An 18,908-nucleotide genomic window follows, 5' to 3' on the forward strand; every position below is an offset into this window, starting at 1 on the left:
CTTAATGCACTGTTACATTGTACGATGTCATAAACTGCCTCGAGGTTAAAGCGTTCCAAAAAGAACAATGACCATTTCCTTTATTTGAAGTGGTTATGGTGTGCAGCGCTTGACATCTCTCCTGCATGAGGTGTAATGCTACATCACTGGAGTGTCATAGCCAGCTGTAAACAGGAATTCCAGGCTGGCTGTCTTGTGCTTATCCATATAGTCTGCTGTAAACCTGCTTAAGCCAGGTGTCCCCACTGGGAGCTCTCGGCACCCAGCAATGGTTAAACATTACTGGTAGCGGTGACACCAGGTGTGGCCCAGGCTGACAGCAGGTTGGGTGGTGATGGTATGGTTAAAGCAAATTCACATCCCCTGTACTCTTACTGCAGTGAGAGCATGGGGCGATGCAGGCACAGGAAACAGTCTGTGTAAAGTACGGTTAGGTGCCTTCTTGCAAGACTTGAATGAATGGCTGCCTTGACTTGCAGCAGTCACTTTTCCTCACATGTTGGTTAACACCTGGTTATAAAAACAATCAGGGGTTTTAACTTTATAAAAAATAGTTGGTATTCAATTTTCAACTTGTCAGTTGGGCTAATACAAATGACACTAAACACAAACCGGTTAACATAACCACCCAGTATTGCCATGGCCGTTAAAGCTGTTTATGCAGCCTTGGCTGAGACTCACAGCCTCTACACACTTCCTGAAAATCTGCTTTTTCAAGCTTGCCTGATTGCAAAGTTTTTAACAATGTTGTAAGATCTGATGGGGAACTTCCCTATGTAGGCTGAGACTTGATCAGGTGAGGTGTGCAGCATTAACTCCTAAATGGAGAGAATTTGTCTATACAGCATAGCAGCTTCACTAAATTAGCTTTTGGTGCTTACATGGCCTCTACTCTGGACAATTTTAAGATGTTTTGAAAGTCTCCTTGCAGCTAACCTTCAAGTTGGGTACATGAGCCTGCTAAAAGAAAAGCAAAACTTAATACTTCAGATTGGGTCAAAGTACGTGTCTCACTAGTTGGTTAACAGGCAATTGGGGAAATAACTGGTCCTTCAGATTCAGTGTGTCTCACTGATACGATTGGAGAATAGATGAACTATAAAATCCAGGGATGACACTCGCGGATCTGAGTGCTGGGGCAGGTATGAATAAGGCTAGCAAAGCATCTTGGGATCTAGGTTTTGGCTAACCTACTATTGACACCCTAAACATACAGTTGTAAACAAACTCTGATCCTCGATGTCTGTCCATAATTACACGTACTAAGTGTACCCAGGCACTCATTTATATGAAACTCTAACATAAAATCTTACGTCTGAGAAATTATATTTAGCCTTTCAGATTAGAGGCAGTGCATTACGACAGGGATGTCTAGTCTGAAGGGAAAAGACAGGCTGACCCAACTTTTTTTAAGAACCTCCCCAAAATAGTAAAAAAATATCAAAGTTTTGACACTTGGCAAAATGTCTCTGCATCTCAGATCTAGACTGTTTTAGTCATTGGAATTGCTACTTTTTAACTTTTTTTTGTTCTAGTCGACTTCATCTCAAAAATTTTAGTCGACAAAATTAACACTGGATCTAAGTGAGGAGGAGAGACAATGTGTCAGTCAATGTTTCAAATCCTTGGTTGACACTTTGTAACTGGGATTGCATTGACAAGTGCTGCAGTTCGCCACCGATTAGCCTCAATAGTTGCTTGTTTGGGGAAGTAAGTTGGGTTGCAACTTGCAGCTTTCCTGAGTTTACACCTGGTGACCAGTCAATCTCACTGTTACTACCAATCAGGATATCACTGCAGCAATGATCTAACTCAAGGACAGAATTCATTGGCTCAGAGCACTGGCAGATCCAGGGGGGCAATGGGGCAATTGCCACCCCATCCCCCGAGATTCTCCCCTGCTGGCTAATGCTGGGCTGGCCGACCGGGGAGGGAGATCAGAAATCTCCCTCCCCAGTCACTGCTGGCAGCCAACAGGGGAGGGAGTGAAAGAGAACCTGGGCGCACGGCCTGCAGCTCCTCCGGGTCCTATCGCGAGCACAAAGCGTTTCTGTGGTTACCACGGCAACACTCCAAATCTCGTGAGAGTGAACTCTATCCCTGGAGCTACAAATTCACACATTGCCACACACTCTCATATCATACACATTGCACCACGCACACATTGCCCCATGCACCCTACACATTCACACTACACACACTGCACCCCTCACATTGCACCACTGCTCCTATACCCTACTACAGTCCCATATCCCAGCAGATCCCAGGTAAGTTGTCAAACTGTTCTTAAACTTACTCTGGGAGGGGGTCCTGGCACCATAACCACTACACAGCCATAGTGGTTATTGTGCATGGATTATTTAAATATTATAAAAGTGCCCCTCTGCCGAGATCAGTCTCTAGATTCGCCACTGGCTCACAGTGCCTGCTGACACTCCGCTAATGGATTTCCATCCTAAATTGGACAATATTGATATTGGTAAGGCGAACCAGGTCCTTATGGAGGGAAAGTGCAAATCCTCTTGGAAAGAAATGACTCCTAACTGGTATTGTGTCAGCGAACTCTTGGCACCATAACTACTGCAGATTCATCTATCTGAAGGCCTGTGCTCTGTCTGGCCATTCGAAGATCTGCATTTGACCACATTGGGCTCAGCCTTCTTTTAACTGACCACTGCCTTGATTTAACACCTTAAGGACTGTGACATGTCATTATTCCCTTGTATTCCAGAAGTTTGGTCCTTAAGGGGTTAATAAGCTTTCCCAATGATTGAGGCCTTCGACTTGCCAATCTTGTGTCAGTTTCCTGCCTCCCAATACTGAAGCCATGCACAGTCTGTCTTCTGCAAAATGACACTTCACCAGCCATTACAAGGTCCCCCTGACATTGTCCTGAGAAGCTCACACTTCAATAAAGAATCCTAGGGGTGCCACATTATTTAGAGACCCAAACACAGATAAAATATACCAGGGATTTCTCTCTGTGTGCAGGTAGGTTATGGGGTGTGAGCCTGTTTTCAGGCAGGTTCTCGGGTCAGTATGGGGGTGTGGGCCTGTTCAGGCAGGTTCTGGGGTCAGTATGGGGTGTGGGATTGTTTTCTATCTGTGTGCAGGCAGGTTCTGGGGTCAGTATGGGGGTGTGGGCCTGTTTTCTATCTGTGTGCAGGCAGGTTCTGGGGTCAGTATGGGGTGTGGGCCTGTTTTCTATCTGTGTGCAGGCAGGTTCTGGGGTCAGTATGGGGTGTGGGCCTGTTTTCTATCTGTGTGCAGGCAGGTTCTGGGGTCAGTATGGGGTGTGGGCCTGTTTTCTATCTGTGTGCAGGCAGGTTCTGGGTCAGTATGGGGGTGTGGGCCTGTTTTCTATCTGTGTGCAGGCAGGTTCTGGGGTCAGTATGGGGTGTGGGATTGTTTTCTATCTGTGTGCAGGCAGGTTCTGGGGTCAGTATGGGGTGTGGGCCTGTTTTCTATCTGTGTGCAGGCAGGTTCTGGGTCAGTATGGGGGTGTGGGCCTGTTTTCTATCTGTGTGCAGGCAGGTTCTGGGGTCAGTATGGGGTGTGGGCCTGTTTTCTATCTGTGTGCAGGCAGGTTCTGGGGTCAGTATGGGGTGTGGGCCTGTTTTCTATCTGTGTGCAGGCAGGTTCTGGGGTCAGTATGGGGTGTGGGCCTGTTTTCTATCTGTGTGCAGGCAGGTTCTGGGGTCAGTATTGATACCGGAGAAACTGACGGAAGCCAAGCACAGAGAGATGGACACAGGTTTCTTCAGGAAGGAAGAGATTCTTTATTCGATTCACCGACCAGGACTCAGAGGGACTAATGTCACCAAAAACCAACAAAGTCTGAGCCCCGAACATACAGTGTAGGTCCCTTATATAGGCATGTAGCTCCTCCCATAATTAGCTCCACCCACACATACTCTTATCCAATCAGCCGAACAAAGACTAACTTCCTTTTGACCACATGGCTTGCCCAGCACAATGGAGGAGGGGAAATACTTTATATCCTGTATTGCTGCACATGCTCCGTACACTACTGATTGTATCGTTGCCACGTGCAACCAACCGACCGATACATCAGTATATGCGCGCGCACATACCACGTGGCAATCTCGGCCTACTAAATTTATTTTTACCGAGATTCCACCACAGTATGGGGGTGTGGGCTTGTTGTCTATCTGTGTGCAGGCAGGTTCTGGGGTCAGTATGGGGGTTTGGGCCTGTTTTCTATCTGTGTGCAGGCAGGTTCTGGGGTCAGTATGGGGGTGTGGGCCTGTTTTCTATCTGTGTGCAGGCAGGTTCTGGGGTCAGTATGGGGGGGTGGGCCTGTTTTCTATCTGTGTGCAGGCATGTTCTGGGTCAGTATGGGGGTGTGGGCCTGTTTTCTATCTGTGTGCAGGCAGGTTCTGGGGTCAGTATGGGGGTGTGGGCCTGTTTTCTATCTGTGTGCAGGCAGGTTCTGGGTCAGTATGGGGGTGGTGGGCTTGTCTTCTATCTGTGTGCAGGCAGGTTTTGAGGTCAGTATGGGGTGTGGGCCTGTTTTCTATCTGTGTGCAGGCAGGTTCTGGGGTCAGTATGGGGGTGTGGGCCTGTTTTCTATCTGTGTGCAGGCAGGTTCTGGGGTCAGTATGGGGGTGCGGGCCTGTGTTCTATCTGTGTGCAGGCAGGTTCTGGGGTCAGTATGGTGGTGTGGGCCTGTTTTCTATCTGTGTGCAGGCAGGCTCTGGGGTCAGTATGGGGGTGTGGGCCTGTTTTCTATCTGTGTGCAGGCAGGTTCTGGGTCAGTATGGGGGTGTGGGCCTGTGTTCTATCTGTGTGCAGGCAGGTTCTGGGGTCAGTATGGTGGTGTGGGCCTGTTTTCTATCTGTGTGCAGGCAGGTTCTGGGGTCAGTATGGGGTGTGGGCCTGTTTTCTATCTGTGTGCAGGCAGGTTCTGGGTCAGTATGGGGGTGGTGGGCTTGTCTTCTATCTGTGTGCAGGCAGGTTCTGGGGTCAGTATGGGGGTGCGGGCCTGTTTTCTATCTGTGTGCAGGGATGGTGTGAACACGTTCTTGCTTTGTTTCTTATTGTGTAACTGAATAAATACGTGGAATCTATATGGAAATTACCCAACAATTGTTCCAATTACTGTAGTTCTTAAGAATTTGATCTGCAGTAATAATCGAGTCATATTTCTTCCATACTCAAATGACTGAGAGCAAGATTTAAAGGGAAACAAACTATTTTCATTGTACGCTTGCATTACATTGAGGTGGAGGCCCACAATGATTTTCTAGCTGGGAGATAGCAGCATTCTACCAAGGTTATTCAATAAAGTGAGAATTCAAAGTAACTTTCAAATCTAAGCTCAAAAGATTTAAACTAGAAAAGCCTGCTATATTACCAACCCATTAACTATGGCCTTAGATTTCGTTTTTACGTTAAATATTTGACTATTGTCACTTTAACCCTGTTAGTCTGGGGCATGGCGGCATTGCAACTGGTGGTCAATGGCATTTGGAGTATAAGATTAAAGGGAACTGTCTTTTAATTTATTAATTCACCCCTTTTAAATAAAACATTGACAATCCCCCATTACTTGTTAGTTAACATTTTTATTTATGTTATGTGTTTCCTTATAAATTTATATTAAAGATTTAACAAGCTACTTCACAATCCCATTCAGACAAGGCGTGCAATGCAAATGAAGAAGCGAAACAGAAAGTGGGGGTTACATAGTTACATAGCTGCAAAGACACACGTATCCGTTCAGCCTTCCTCACATATGTTTTTGCTGTTGATCCAAAAGAAGGCAAAACACCCAGTCTGAAGCTCTTCCAATTATTGCAGTTTTTTATAAACTGCAATAATTACCTTGCTGGGTTAACTCCACCTCTAGTGGCTGTCTACTAGACAGCCACTAGAGGTCTCTTCCTGGTCCATAGCTCAGGAAACCTGTGCTAGAGCGTCGCTGGACGTCCTCACGCTGTGTGAGGACCTCCAGCGTCGCTCAAATCCCCATAGGAAAGCATTGACATTCGTTTTCAATGCTTTCCTATGGGGAGACCTAATGCGCATGCACATTAGGTCTCCTCGGCCGGTGGGCGGGATCAGTCTCGCCCGCCGGCCAACGGAGCCAGTAGGAGGAGCGGCGCGGAGGAGGAGACAGCGGCGAGGGACATCGCCGCTGCCTCAGGTAAGTGACTGAAGGGGTTTTCACCCCTTCAGTAACCGGGGATTGGTGGGTGGGAGGGAGAGGGACCCTCCAGTGCCAGGAAAACGGATCGTTTTCCTGGCACTGGAGTTTCCCTTTAAACATCTGTATGGACTCTGACAAAACCACCTCTTCAGGCAAAGAATTCCACATCCTTATTGCTCTTACTGTGAAAAAACCTTTTCTTTGCCTTAGATGAAATCTCCTTTCTTCCAGCCTAAATGTGTGACCTCGTGTCCTATGTATAGCCCTGTTTATGAATAGATTTCCAGATACTGGCCCCGAATATATTTGTATAATGTTATCATATTCCCTCTTAGGTGCCGTTTTTCCAAACTAAAGAGAATTACATTTTTTAACCTGTCTTCGTAACTAAAGTGCTCCATTCCTTTTTTCAATTTTGTAGCTCATCTCTGATTTATAAAAAGATTCTCTGATTTCATGCCTGCACCAATTTTCTCCAGATGTGCCACATTGTAACGAAATCCCACCATGCAGGAAGTGGTGAAGACAATCTGACAGTTAAGTGTGCTCGTTTTTTTACATGGCAAGTGTCACTTTTTGATCTGACAATTACAATTAAAAAGTGTCGGAAGAGGCAAAAATGTTACCACAAATCCCCCAGGAAAGTGACGAGGAAGCTGTTGGACCATTTATCTCCCCATTGTTTAATTTCTCCCCCTCTCTGTACGGACTGCCAGGTGTAAAGGACGAGGCTTATAACAATGATCGACTGGTTGCCCAGTTGCAGGATAAAGAGGTGTGGTTTTCTATATTTCATTACATTGTCAGTTACCCTTTAATACTCATAATGAATAGTTGTATTGTACGGTACTTTAGGAAGTATAAAAGAGATATAGTATTTAAAATATCTACAGCTTGTTTTATTCAAACAAACATTATTTGTTAAAGATCCACTCTCGCTTCTGCAATTTAGCTTAGTACTACTCTATAGATATTGTATCTAGATTAAACAGCAGTTTGAAGATAACCCGAGGGTCCATCATAACTGCACTGGTTTGTCCACACGGACACTCCGCTGACTTCCAACTTATGGGAGCAGGAGTGCAGACCGCCTGATCTGAAGGCTAAGAGCAGAGACTTCTCTAATCCAGTATCTCCAGGAATCCCTTACCTCTTACCAGCTACCAGGTGGGATATGGCTGACTGGGTTATTACCAGGGGCCTGCTACATACAGCTCATGGATGATAACAATGCCAATGTTCTGGTACCACGAAATAGATAAAAGATCACCATTTATTGGAACTTTCCACCCAGTAGAATGTACAATAAGTTCTGGAATCTCCTAAGTTCAATGTATCATGTCTGCCATTGGTGATAGGATCTGACCTCACCTTAGTAAAAAGCCCTGTCAGTGTTTTCCTCTCTTGGATTAGAAATGGTGTACCTATAAACTGGCTGGGTGTGTTCCAGGGGTTCCGAGGTACAGTCCAAGGCTGCACTTGTATTGATTGCAACCCAAACCCTTATGTGACTGGTTGTCACTGAGACAATTGTATATCTTCCACTATGTGGAAAATGATTCTGGTACTATATGTGTTTTCTGTTTTTAGTAGGACTGGGTTCGTGGTCATCCAGTGGGTAGGACATGAGCTGACGACGTTGTCTTGTTTGTTGTGCCTTTCTGGTGTTCTAAGAATTTTTTTCATCTATATAAAGGTAGAAATGGTATCACAGCAGCTTTTAGAAAAGTCAAAATCTATCGGTCTGGAGAGGTATATACCGTGTTTCTCCGAAAATAAGACCGGGTCTTATATTAATTTTAGTCACACAAAACACACTAGGGCTTATTTTCAGGGTAGGGCTTATTTATTTACGGTACCGGTATGTACATTGAACCCCCCCTTTAATTAATCCACCCCCCTTTAATTAATCCACCCCCTTTAATTAATCCACCCCCTCTAATGAATCCACCCCCCTTTAATAAATCCACCCCCTCTAATTAATCCACCCCCTCCTTTAATTAATCCACCCCCCCTCTTTAATAAATCCACCCCCTCTAATTAATCCACACCCCCTCTAATTAATACACCCCTCTAATTAATCCACACACCCCTCTAATTAATCCACCCTCCCTTTAATTAATTCACCCTCCCTTTAATTAATTCACCCTCCCTTTAATTAATCCACCCCCTCTAATTAATCCACCCCCCTTTAATAAATCCACCCCCTCCTTTAATTAAGCCACCCCCTCTAATTAATCCACACCCCCTCTAATTAATCCACCCCTCTAATTAATCCACCCCCCCCTCTAATTAATCCACCCCTCTAATTAGTCCACCCCCTCTAATTAATCCACCCCTCTAATTAATCCACCCCCCCTCTAATTAATCCACACCCCCTATAATTAATCCACCCCCCTAATTAATTCACCCTCCCTTTAATTAATTCACCCCCCCCTTTAATTAATTAAGTCCCAGACATAAAATACCGGTATCTACTCACAGTTCAAAGACCACTGGGTGCTTCACCGCCCAGAATGGATCCTTCCGCTGAAGATCCGTGAAGGCAGACTGACGGCGCTGCGCACGTCGTCATCACGCTGCGCACGTCGTCATCACGCTGCGCGATGCCGCGGCCCGCAGCGCTCCTCCCCCTCCTCATAGAAGAAGGAAGTCCCACCGGGCCGCAAAGGTAAAATGCCTAGGTCTTATTTTCGGGGTAGGGCTTATATTGCAGCCCACCCCGAAAATTCGGCTAGGGCTTATTTTCGGGGTAGGTCCTATTTTCGGGGAAACACGGTAGAAAGTCCCCAATCTATCAGCTGATAAAGTCTTGCAGAAGATCCTTCATTTCTCCTAACAGTCAAAGGCAGCCGGAGGAGGCCAACATCTCAATCCAGAACCCCATTGTATTAGCACTAAGTAACATAGAAGGAAACCATCACAACAGCATGGATATTAACAAAGAAGAGTCCTAATACCTTAGTCTGTGCTCACACCGCTATAACAGTCGAAGTGACAATCTTTCACCCTATCGAACCCCAGAAGACCATCTCTTGGTCTCCTTAAGATTTAAACACTAATCAGGGTAAAATCGACAGTGATATAAAATGTTTTCTGGAACTGTTAAGTCGTATTTAAAAAAAAAAAAAGAAATCTTTATTTAGTGGTTTTAATGTGTATAAAAGGTACAATGGCCTGAAACAAAAGCACAAATCACACAAAAAGACATAAAAGAAAGGAAAACAGTGGGTTAGAACATTGCCCACGCAAAGTCAGTAAACAGATAAACCAACACAGCAATAGGGAACTTAGAACTCCACAGAACTGTTCATTCTTAATGCTTTGAATTCCATACAATGAATATGTCCACAATCTGTGTCGTTACATCAGCAGCAGATATAGATACCGAGATTTGGCATGCTGATAGCATCTGTTTCTAAAAATATATTCTCCAGATAAAAGGGGGACTTCCCACATGGTCCTCCCTTATTGGTTGAATATTTTTTTTGCAATCCCCTATTTAAATGAGTTCTTTTTTTACAATTTTAAGTTCCGGCAAACCAGTGAGCTTTATATAACTCGATGGTTCAAGTAGGTATATCAAGAGTAATAGCCTTGTTAAATGCAGGGGGATAGATACAGGGTTATTGAGCCTTAGGAGTCAGACATGGGGGTTCATTAAACTTTAGGGATAGACTTGGGGTTATTAACGTTGAGGAGATAGACTCAGGTGTTATAGAAGCTCAGGGGATATACTCAGGGTTTATTAAAGTTTAAGTGATATACTCGGGGATTATTGAAGTTTAGGGGATAGACTTGGGGGGATTATTGAAGTTTAGGGGATAGACTTGGGGGGGTTATTGAAGTTTAGGTGATAGAATCGGGGATTTTAGAAGTTTAGGGGATAGACTTGGGGGGTTATTGAAGTTTAGGTTATATAATCAGGGATTATTGAAGTTTAGGGGATAGACTTGGGGGGGGTTATTGAAGTTTAGGTGATATAATCGGGGATTATAGAAGTTTAGGGGATAGACTTGGGGGGTTATTGAAGTTTAGGTGATAGAATCGGGGATTTTAGAAGTTTAGGGGATAGACTTGGGGGGTTATTGAAGTTTAGGTTATATAATCAGGGATTATTGAAGTTTAGGGGATAGACTTGGGGGGGGTTATTGAAGTTTAGGTGATATAATCGGGGATTATAGAAGTTTAGGGGATAGACTTGGGGGGTTATTGAAGTTTAGGTTATATAATCAGGGATTATAGAAGTTTAGGGGATAGACTTGGGGGGGTTATTGAAGTTTAGGTGATAGAATCGGGGATTTTAGAAGTTTAGGGGATAGACTTGGGGGGTTATTGAAGTTTAGGTTATATAATCGGGGATTATAGAAGTTTAGGGGATAGACTTGGGGGGGTTATTGAAGTTTAGGTTATATAATCGGGGATTATAGAAGTTTAGGGGATAGACTTGGGGGGTTATTGAAGTTTAGGTGATATAATCGGGGATTATAGAAGTTTAGGGGATAGACTTGGGGGGTTATTGAAGTTTAGGTGATATAATCGGGGATTATTGAAGTTTAGGGGATAGACTTGGGGGGGGTTATTGAAGTTTAGGTGATATAATCGGGGATTATAGAAGTTTAGGGGATAGACTTGGGGGGTTATTGAAGTTTAGGTGATATAATCGGGGATTATAGAAGTTTAGGGGATAGACTTGGGGGGGTTATTGAAGTTTAGGTGATAGAATCGGGGATTTTAGAAGTTTAGGGGATAGACTTGGGGGGTTATTGAAGTTTAGGTGATATAATCGGGGATTATAGAAGTTTAGGGGATAGACTTGGGGGGTTATTGAAGTTTAGGTTATATAATCGGGGATTATAGAAGTTTAGGGGATAGACTTGGGGGTGTTATTGAAGTTTAGGTTATATAATCGGGGATTATAGACGTTTAGGGGATAGACTTGGGGGGGTTATTGAAGTTTAGGTGATAGAATCGGGGATTTTAGAAGTTTAGGGGATAGACTTGGGGGGTTATTGAAGTTTAGGTGATATAATCGGGGATTATTGAAGTTTAGGGGATAGACTTGGGGGGTTATTGAAGTTTAGGTGATATAATCTGGGATTATTGAAGTTTAGGGGATAGACTTGGGGGGTTATTGAAGTTTAGGTGATATAATCGGGGATTATAGAAGTTTAGGGGATAGACTTGGGGGGTTATTGAAGTTTAGGTGATATAATCGGGGATTATTGAAGTTTAGGTGATAGAATCGGGGGTTTTAGAAGTTTAGGTTATATAATTGGGGATTATAGACGTTTAGGGGATAGACTTGGGGTGGTTATTGAAGTTTAGGTTATATAATCGGGGATTATAGATGTTTAGGGGATAGACTTGGGGTGGTTATTGAAGTTTAGGTGATATAATCAGGGATTATAGAAGTTTAGGGGATAGACTTGGGGGGTTATTGAAGTTTAGGTTATATAATCGGGGATTATAGACGTTTAGGGGATAGACTTGGGGTGGTTATTGAAGTTTAGGTTATATAATCGGGGATTATAGACGTTTAGGGGATAGACTTGGGGTGGTTATTGAAGTTTAGGTGATATAATCAGGGATTATAGAAGTTTAGGGGATAGACTTGGGGTGTTATTGAAGTTTAGGTTATATAATCGGGGATTATAGACGTTTAGGGGATAGACTTGGGGCGGTTATTGAAGTTTAGGTGATATAATCGGGGATTATAGAAGTTTAGGGGATGAACTTGGGGTCTATTGACATTTAGGGGGTAGGTTTGAAGGATTACTTTCAAGGTAGATGGATTTGTAAAAATGTAATGAATTCTAGTGAACTTTTCATCATTGGTCCTGCAGCCTTAGAGATAAACGCTGGGCTGACAATCTTTTTTTCCTGTTAGATACATTTTAAAACTATACAGATAACAGATTTTTACTTTTTTATTTTTTCAGAAAATATTTTCCTTTTAAAAAAAAAAAAAAAAAACATTTGCTGCCACATTCCTAAAACAAGACTGAAACTGTATTGGCTTATAGGACAACTATCACCATTTTTAAATTGATATTTACATATAAATTATAATGTATGTATTGTAGTCTATGTACGGCCAAAGACTGGGCAGGTAATGGAGAGTCGTGTGTACAAGCAAGGGACAGCATTCACTGGACCAGTTACAGTGTTCAGAATGTGTGTGATCTGTGTTTGGTAAAACAGTGCTTCCCACCACATTGGGTGTACAGCTAGTTGTTCCCACATAGCAAGGATAAACCAGGAAAAACAAGGAAAACACGTCAACATGTCTCTGATGTGCAACAAATGCCTAGAACGTGTGGATTGTGGATCTGCAGGCACCAGGAGATGGCAAAGAGTTGTCATCAGAGTTTTCTAACTTTCTTGGAAATCAAAAGCTGTAAGTTTTAGATGCCTCGTGAGGATGACATTTTGCATGATACTCTCTTAACAGAAGCATTTTCGGAGATTAAGGATTTGGAGTGTCCTTTTAAAGGCAGAGTTAATGCGAAGAAAAGTTTCCCCAGGATGCATTGCACCTGGGAGGTTTATAGCACCGCCCCCGTATTTGCTGGAGCCTGTGGGTAGCATGTGGCGTTGAGTGTGGAGGTGATGGAGCGGCTTTTGCATCGAGTTTTGGAGCCATTCTGGAAACTGTTTGCAGTTGTTTTGGGACTTTTTGGTGCATTTCCCAAGCGGTGGAAAGGTAGGGAGCTGAGCTCCGTCGTTTGCATGCCTTTTATTGTGTGTTCTGCATTGTTTGTTGGTTTCCATGCCAGCTCATTATGACTTTTTTCTGACCTCTGGAACGTATTAATTGGTTTTTAATGCATTCCTATGGGAAACTGCATTTTGGTTTACAAATTTTTCGCAATAAGAAAAGTCCTGGAGAACGCATTAAATTCGTAAACCGAGGTCCCACTGTATTTTATAGAAGTGTCACAGCAATTTAAATGTTATGAGCATATGGGCTAGTCCAGGGCTCGACGAATTTGCTTAGAATCTAGAGTCCAGCAAAAAATCATTAGAAGCCAGGTTTTTCAATATCAAAAATACAATTCTTAAAGGGACACTATAGTCACCGGAATCACTACAGCTTACTGTAGTTGTTTTTGTGTCTATAACCTGTCCTTGCTCACAGAAAAGGCAATATTTACATTGTTCCTAATAACACTTCTAGTGACAGTCACTCTAGAGTCTATCCAAGGTCAGTGCTGCACAGTGCGCAGCACCTATGCTCTGCATGAAGATGCTGAACATTCCCAATAGAGATGCATTGATTCGATGCGTGTCTGTGAGGAGAGGCAGATTGACGTAGCGCGGCATTTTGCCAAACATGCACAATAGCCTCTTAATGCTTTTCATATGAAAAAGCATTGGATTGGCAGGGCCAACTGCGGCAAGAAAGAGGTGAGTAAAAACCCCTTTTCCATGTAAATGGTCCTCTGAACACACGCATTTAATGACACACACACTCAGTGACACACACTGACAGACACACACACATGTACTCACTCACACACACTGACACACACACTCACTGACAGTCACACACACACACACACTCACTGACAGACACACACACACACTCACTGACTGACTCACTCATTGACAGACACACACACTAACTGAAAGACACACACGCACACACATACTGACAAACAGACAGACACAGGCAGGGCGATGACTAAAGCCCCACTGGACCACAGGAAAAGCCGAACAAGTCCAGCTCTCCCAAAGGTAGGGAGGCTGGGTTGTCACATTAATGTGTGTGATTATTCACACTCACAGACACACACACACACACACACACACACTGACAAACAGACAGACACATACACACAGTCACTGACAGACACATTGACTGACAGACACACACACACTCACTGCACTGCAATAATCACAAACATTTTGTCAAACACATTAATGTGACCCCCCAGCCTCCCTACCTTTGTGAGAGCTGGAGTGGTTCAGTTTTTCCTGTGGTCCAGTGGGGCTTTAGTCCTCTCCCTGCTGCTTCCTCAAGCACTGTTTAGTGATGCCGAATGACGTCCTATTCCAGCTTCCGGCATCAGTGCAGGCAGCACGAGGAAGCAGAGCGGAGAGGTCACAGCTACATCTCGCACCTGCCCATCTGCCTTAATCCTCCAAGAGCCTCCCACCCATGCACATGCCCACGCTCTTCCTCAGCAGGCCGACCATTTGCACGCACGCCAATGCTCTTTACGAGCCGGCAGGCCGGCCTCCCGCCTACACTCAATGGCAGCCGACCACCTCTGGGTCTGAATAAGCTAGCAAAACCCGGGCGCCAGGACAAAAATCGTAGTCGCCATGGTGACCTAGCGCTTGGGATTTGTCGAGCTCCAGGCTAGTCCCAAGTAAAAATAAAGAATAGTTAGTTCCATTTGGAACTGCATGTCCTGTGTGCATTTTTAGGGATCCCAGTCTTTAGACCTGTTGGCTGGCTGCATGATCCCTCTAGCCCTGGGATAAATCAAGAGATGCAAGTGTCTTTGTAAAGATAGGAGCAAACACTATAAGCAGAGCTGCAGAGCAATAGGCAGAGGGGACGATACCTGCCTGGAAGGAAAACAACAGAGGAATAGGCAGAGGGGACGATACCTGCCGGGAAGGAAAACAACAGAGGAATAGGCAGAGGGGACGATAAATAACTTGAAGAAGAGTCTGGTCGGGTGGAAGAGTTTCAGAGAGACCACATTCAAGCTTCAGCGACTGGGGACAAAGCGTTTCAGTCTCCCTCCCCAAGAGCCAGGAAGTGGATTTTAAGTTAATTTACCAGTTACCAAATTGACTTGGTTGGTGCCAGAGTCTGCCCCGGTGACACATGAACCGATACGAATCAAGATCTGTTTTTTTTTTATTTCCCACTGATTACTGAGCTGATGTCTACGTCGGTGCCTACACTGGTCAGAGAACTGAATTAATCTCACATAATACACAATATGTACAGAAAGGTCCCAGATAAACCTCGCTGGCTTCACTAGGCAGGTCGCAAGCGACTGACATAATAACAACATCACAATCCACAATGACAGAAACATTGATTCTTTCAGGAGCATTGGGAAAAAAATCCCCACCCTCTTGCATGTACAACTCTAAACCCTAACATTCTAGACTTCACATTATGGTACCAAATCATTGGATGAATTCAGAGTACTATACAAACTAATGTCCTGGCTAATCCATGTCAGCATCACCTAAGGAGAGCTTTATGACTCAGAACATGGGGTGCTGAATATTCCTCAATGACTAACCTGTATCTACTTCCTTTTCAAGGTAACCTGCTCCTTGTGAAACCATCTCCAAAGCAGCAGAAGGAAAGCCCTTCTCCCACAACACAGAAGAGTCGCTATTCTGGTGGATGGGGAAGGAGAAACAGAGAGCAACCCTAATTTCAAGATTCAGATCTTATAAGCCAGGAGGGGAATGCACAAGAATTCCCTACTGGAATTGTCAAGCCTATAAGGGTGCCCGAGGTAAATGTAGGGTCCAGATAAACTAAGGCCATAGCCCGCCTTGGATTATTCACCCACAGCTGGACCTTGCATGTAAAGGATTAGTGGGTTCTCTCAATTATATAAAAATAGGTACTGTGATGGACAGCCTGGTACCCCGACTGGGTACCGCCGTCAATCGCTGCTTCTTAGTAATCCTTGAGTACCATAATCACCGCAACCAACACCATAACCACCGTAAATCCCACAAACCGCCACAGCTTGGTTGGGGTCTCGCTGTCCTCTACCCACCCTGGACCCAAGACCAGGATCGAGCTTTCAGTGGGTAGACCTCTCCTAGTCCAGAGAGCAAAGCAGGCTGCTCTTACAAGAGCAATCGTTGTAATCCAAGGGAGCATAGTGATTATAGCAATCCCCAGAGTAAATATAGCTTTCCAATCCCCCAAACATGAGCCTAGACTTCATGAATGGCAAAATGAATGTCTTTATTGGCAGTCACAATTGGCCTTAAATGCAGGTCCCCATGCAAGGGGCACTCCCCCCTGGACCTGAGAGTAGACTACAGTAAAACCATACACACGATTACATTGGCTCTCAGGTCCAGGACACCCCCATACAAAATAGGTAAATCCCTCCCCTGTTTCTGGGAGATAATTGGGTTTAATACAGTGCTGATTTAATTATATCCAGGCACAGAAAACATAAATTTTTACAAAACCTCAAAACTACCTTTAACCCCTTAAGGACACATGACATGTGTGACATGTCATGATTCCCTTTTATTCCAGAAGTTTGGTCCTTATGGGGTTAAACACACAAACCCCCCACAAAAGTTACATCCCCCGATAGCCCCGAACTGGATGACCAACATATCCAAAAATCGTTTCAGGGGTTCAGGAATTTCATGGGAGTCATAATTTGACCGACCATATGCATGGTCCCATGCCCCAAACAGTTCCAGAGAATGAGGGCTTGCGGTCGGTCTAGTTCGGTAGTTTATGTTCAGTAGTTTGTTCAGTTTTTAGTCAATATTCTTACCCTGGAGCTTGTTCACCTTGTTCGTGGGAACTTTTCCACCAAACAGTGCCCTTCTAAGTTGTGTAGAACTGAACGCATGTGATTCCTGAAGTTCAGCGGTGTTCAGGAGTTTCAGTATCCGAAAACAGTTTCATGAACTCGACGACCAAACGCCGCTGCCTGCGTTTGTGTGAGCAAGATGGCCTCCACCTCACGGTTGTTCATGCAAACAGCAGCCACCCAGACGCTTATAACACTGCGGTGGAAAGTGTTACAAACTGTCAATAAGGCTTAGCAAGCTTGTGCGAGTTCGAACAGAGTCTTTTAAAAGTATTTTTAGCCAGGTCTATTGCAGGGGGCCATAGTCCTGAGGAAGGAGGCTGACCAGCAGGCCTCTCCAAGAACCTGTGATGAGGTTCAGTTTGTCACAGGTACCATCTAGATTTCTTAGAAAAACTTGTTAGAAATGTCATGGTCACATCTTTGTATAGGTAATGGAAATGCACTCAATCCCTCGTCCTGGAATCCAGGGTGCAATAGAAACTGGATAAGTCCTAGTACCAAAAGGCCCAATTATCAGATTTAAATGTAGAAAATAATCCAGGCACTCCAAGGTATTCCAACAGATAGGCCTTTGTCAAACCTTGGAGTGCCTGGATTATTTTCTACATGGTCACATCTTTGTCACATCTTCAATATCCAGAGGCTTCCATGATAGGGTGTATTCGTAAACATATGCAACAGAAGGTGATCTGTGCAGTTCCTTCCACAGAAGAATTCCAAGGAATATACTCTCCAGTATTTGTAACCCCAACGCCAAGTGGGAAATTGAGAATGATTTTGGATTTAAACGATCTTAAGATTTGAAATTTTTTAATTACCATCACCAATTTCAGCGAATGCCATTCGGTCCTCAGCTCTGCCCCACAACTTTCTCAAACATTCGTGTAAGTCTCATTGCTCATCTCGGAGAGAAAGGGTTGCAAATATTTCACTACTTAGATGATATCCTGATTGTCAGCAGTTGCCCTCTAATTCTAGCAACACACAGGGATTTGATCATTCAGACACTAGAGGACTTTGGGTTGATGGTGAATTTCAACAAGAGCCAACTGGTACCATCCCAAGCTATATACTTCCTAGGCGCCCGGATCAGCACAATGGAAAATTGGGTTTCCCTTATGGAAGACAGGATAACAAGACTTTGTAGCAAAGTGGTATCTGCAATAAATCTCAGGTTTATGCCAGCAACATAATACTCTTGTCTTCCGGGCCCTCTGTCATCAGCCTCAGCATAGTAAGCTGGCCCCACTGGAATCACAGACTGGTTCAAGAAAACTTCTTAAATCAATGAGTAAAAGAATAACAGAATTGGGATAATGTCATCATTCTAACAGAAGAAGTAAGACTGGCGATTCACTGGTGAATATAAGAATGCAATATCAGGAAAGGATTGCCCCTGGAGGACCCAGAATGGGAAATAGTGACAACAGATGCCAGTGAGAAAGGTTGGGAAGCTCAGTACAAGAACCCCTTAGCTCAAGGAGTCTGTAGATTTCGGTTTTGTATTGGCCAATCACATTTCTGGAACTCAGAGCAGTATACAAAGCCATGAACTCTTTCAAACATCCGCTGAAGAGCAAGTGGATCAAAGTCCAGTAAACAACTTGACAGCAATGGCATACATAAACCACTAAGGCGGGACGAAGAGCCAAAAGTTAATGCAAGAAGCAAGACCTATAATTTTTTAGGCTCAAAGAAACCTAGGTCTTTCTGCTATTCATCTGCCAGGAAAGTACAACAAAGTTGCATATTTTATGAGCTGGATCTACCCAGGAGAATGGAAACTAGATCCAGATATTTTTCAGAGGATATTCTACAGATGGGGAAACCAGAAATAGATCTTATGGCCAACTTTTCGAACAAGAAAGTTCCCTCCGTCTACTCCAAAAGCTTTTATCTTGGAGAGCTTGGGGTCAAGATGCTCTGACCAAGAAGTGGACTTTTTACCTGAGGAAAATCTGGATTAAGTAAGTGGAAGTAATCGCCATTCTTCCATATTGGCGCAGGTGACTTTGGTTTCTGTTTCTTTTCTGAACGTCACGAGAAGACCCGTGGAATATTGACCTCGGCTTTCTGAGGAAAGGGCACATACGGAGATCCTCCTTTCCTGCTGGGGCTGGGTTTTTCTTTGTCTCTAAAAAAGAGAGAGACCTAAGCCCCTGCATTGGTTAGAGAGGTCT

At 44.1% G+C, this 18,908-nt stretch overlaps 1 protein-coding gene across 1 annotated transcript in view; it reads right to left on the reverse strand.

Moving 5' to 3' along the window:
* The window catches only part of RNF167 (ring finger protein 167), a 145,222-nt gene that overhangs the window by 49,670 nt on the left and 76,644 nt on the right, over positions 1-18,908 (reverse strand). The window lies entirely within an intron of this gene.

Source organism: Pelobates fuscus, chromosome 3 (assembly GCF_036172605.1).
Source record: "Pelobates fuscus isolate aPelFus1 chromosome 3, aPelFus1.pri, whole genome shotgun sequence".
NCBI lineage: Eukaryota > Metazoa > Chordata > Amphibia > Anura > Pelobatidae > Pelobates > Pelobates fuscus.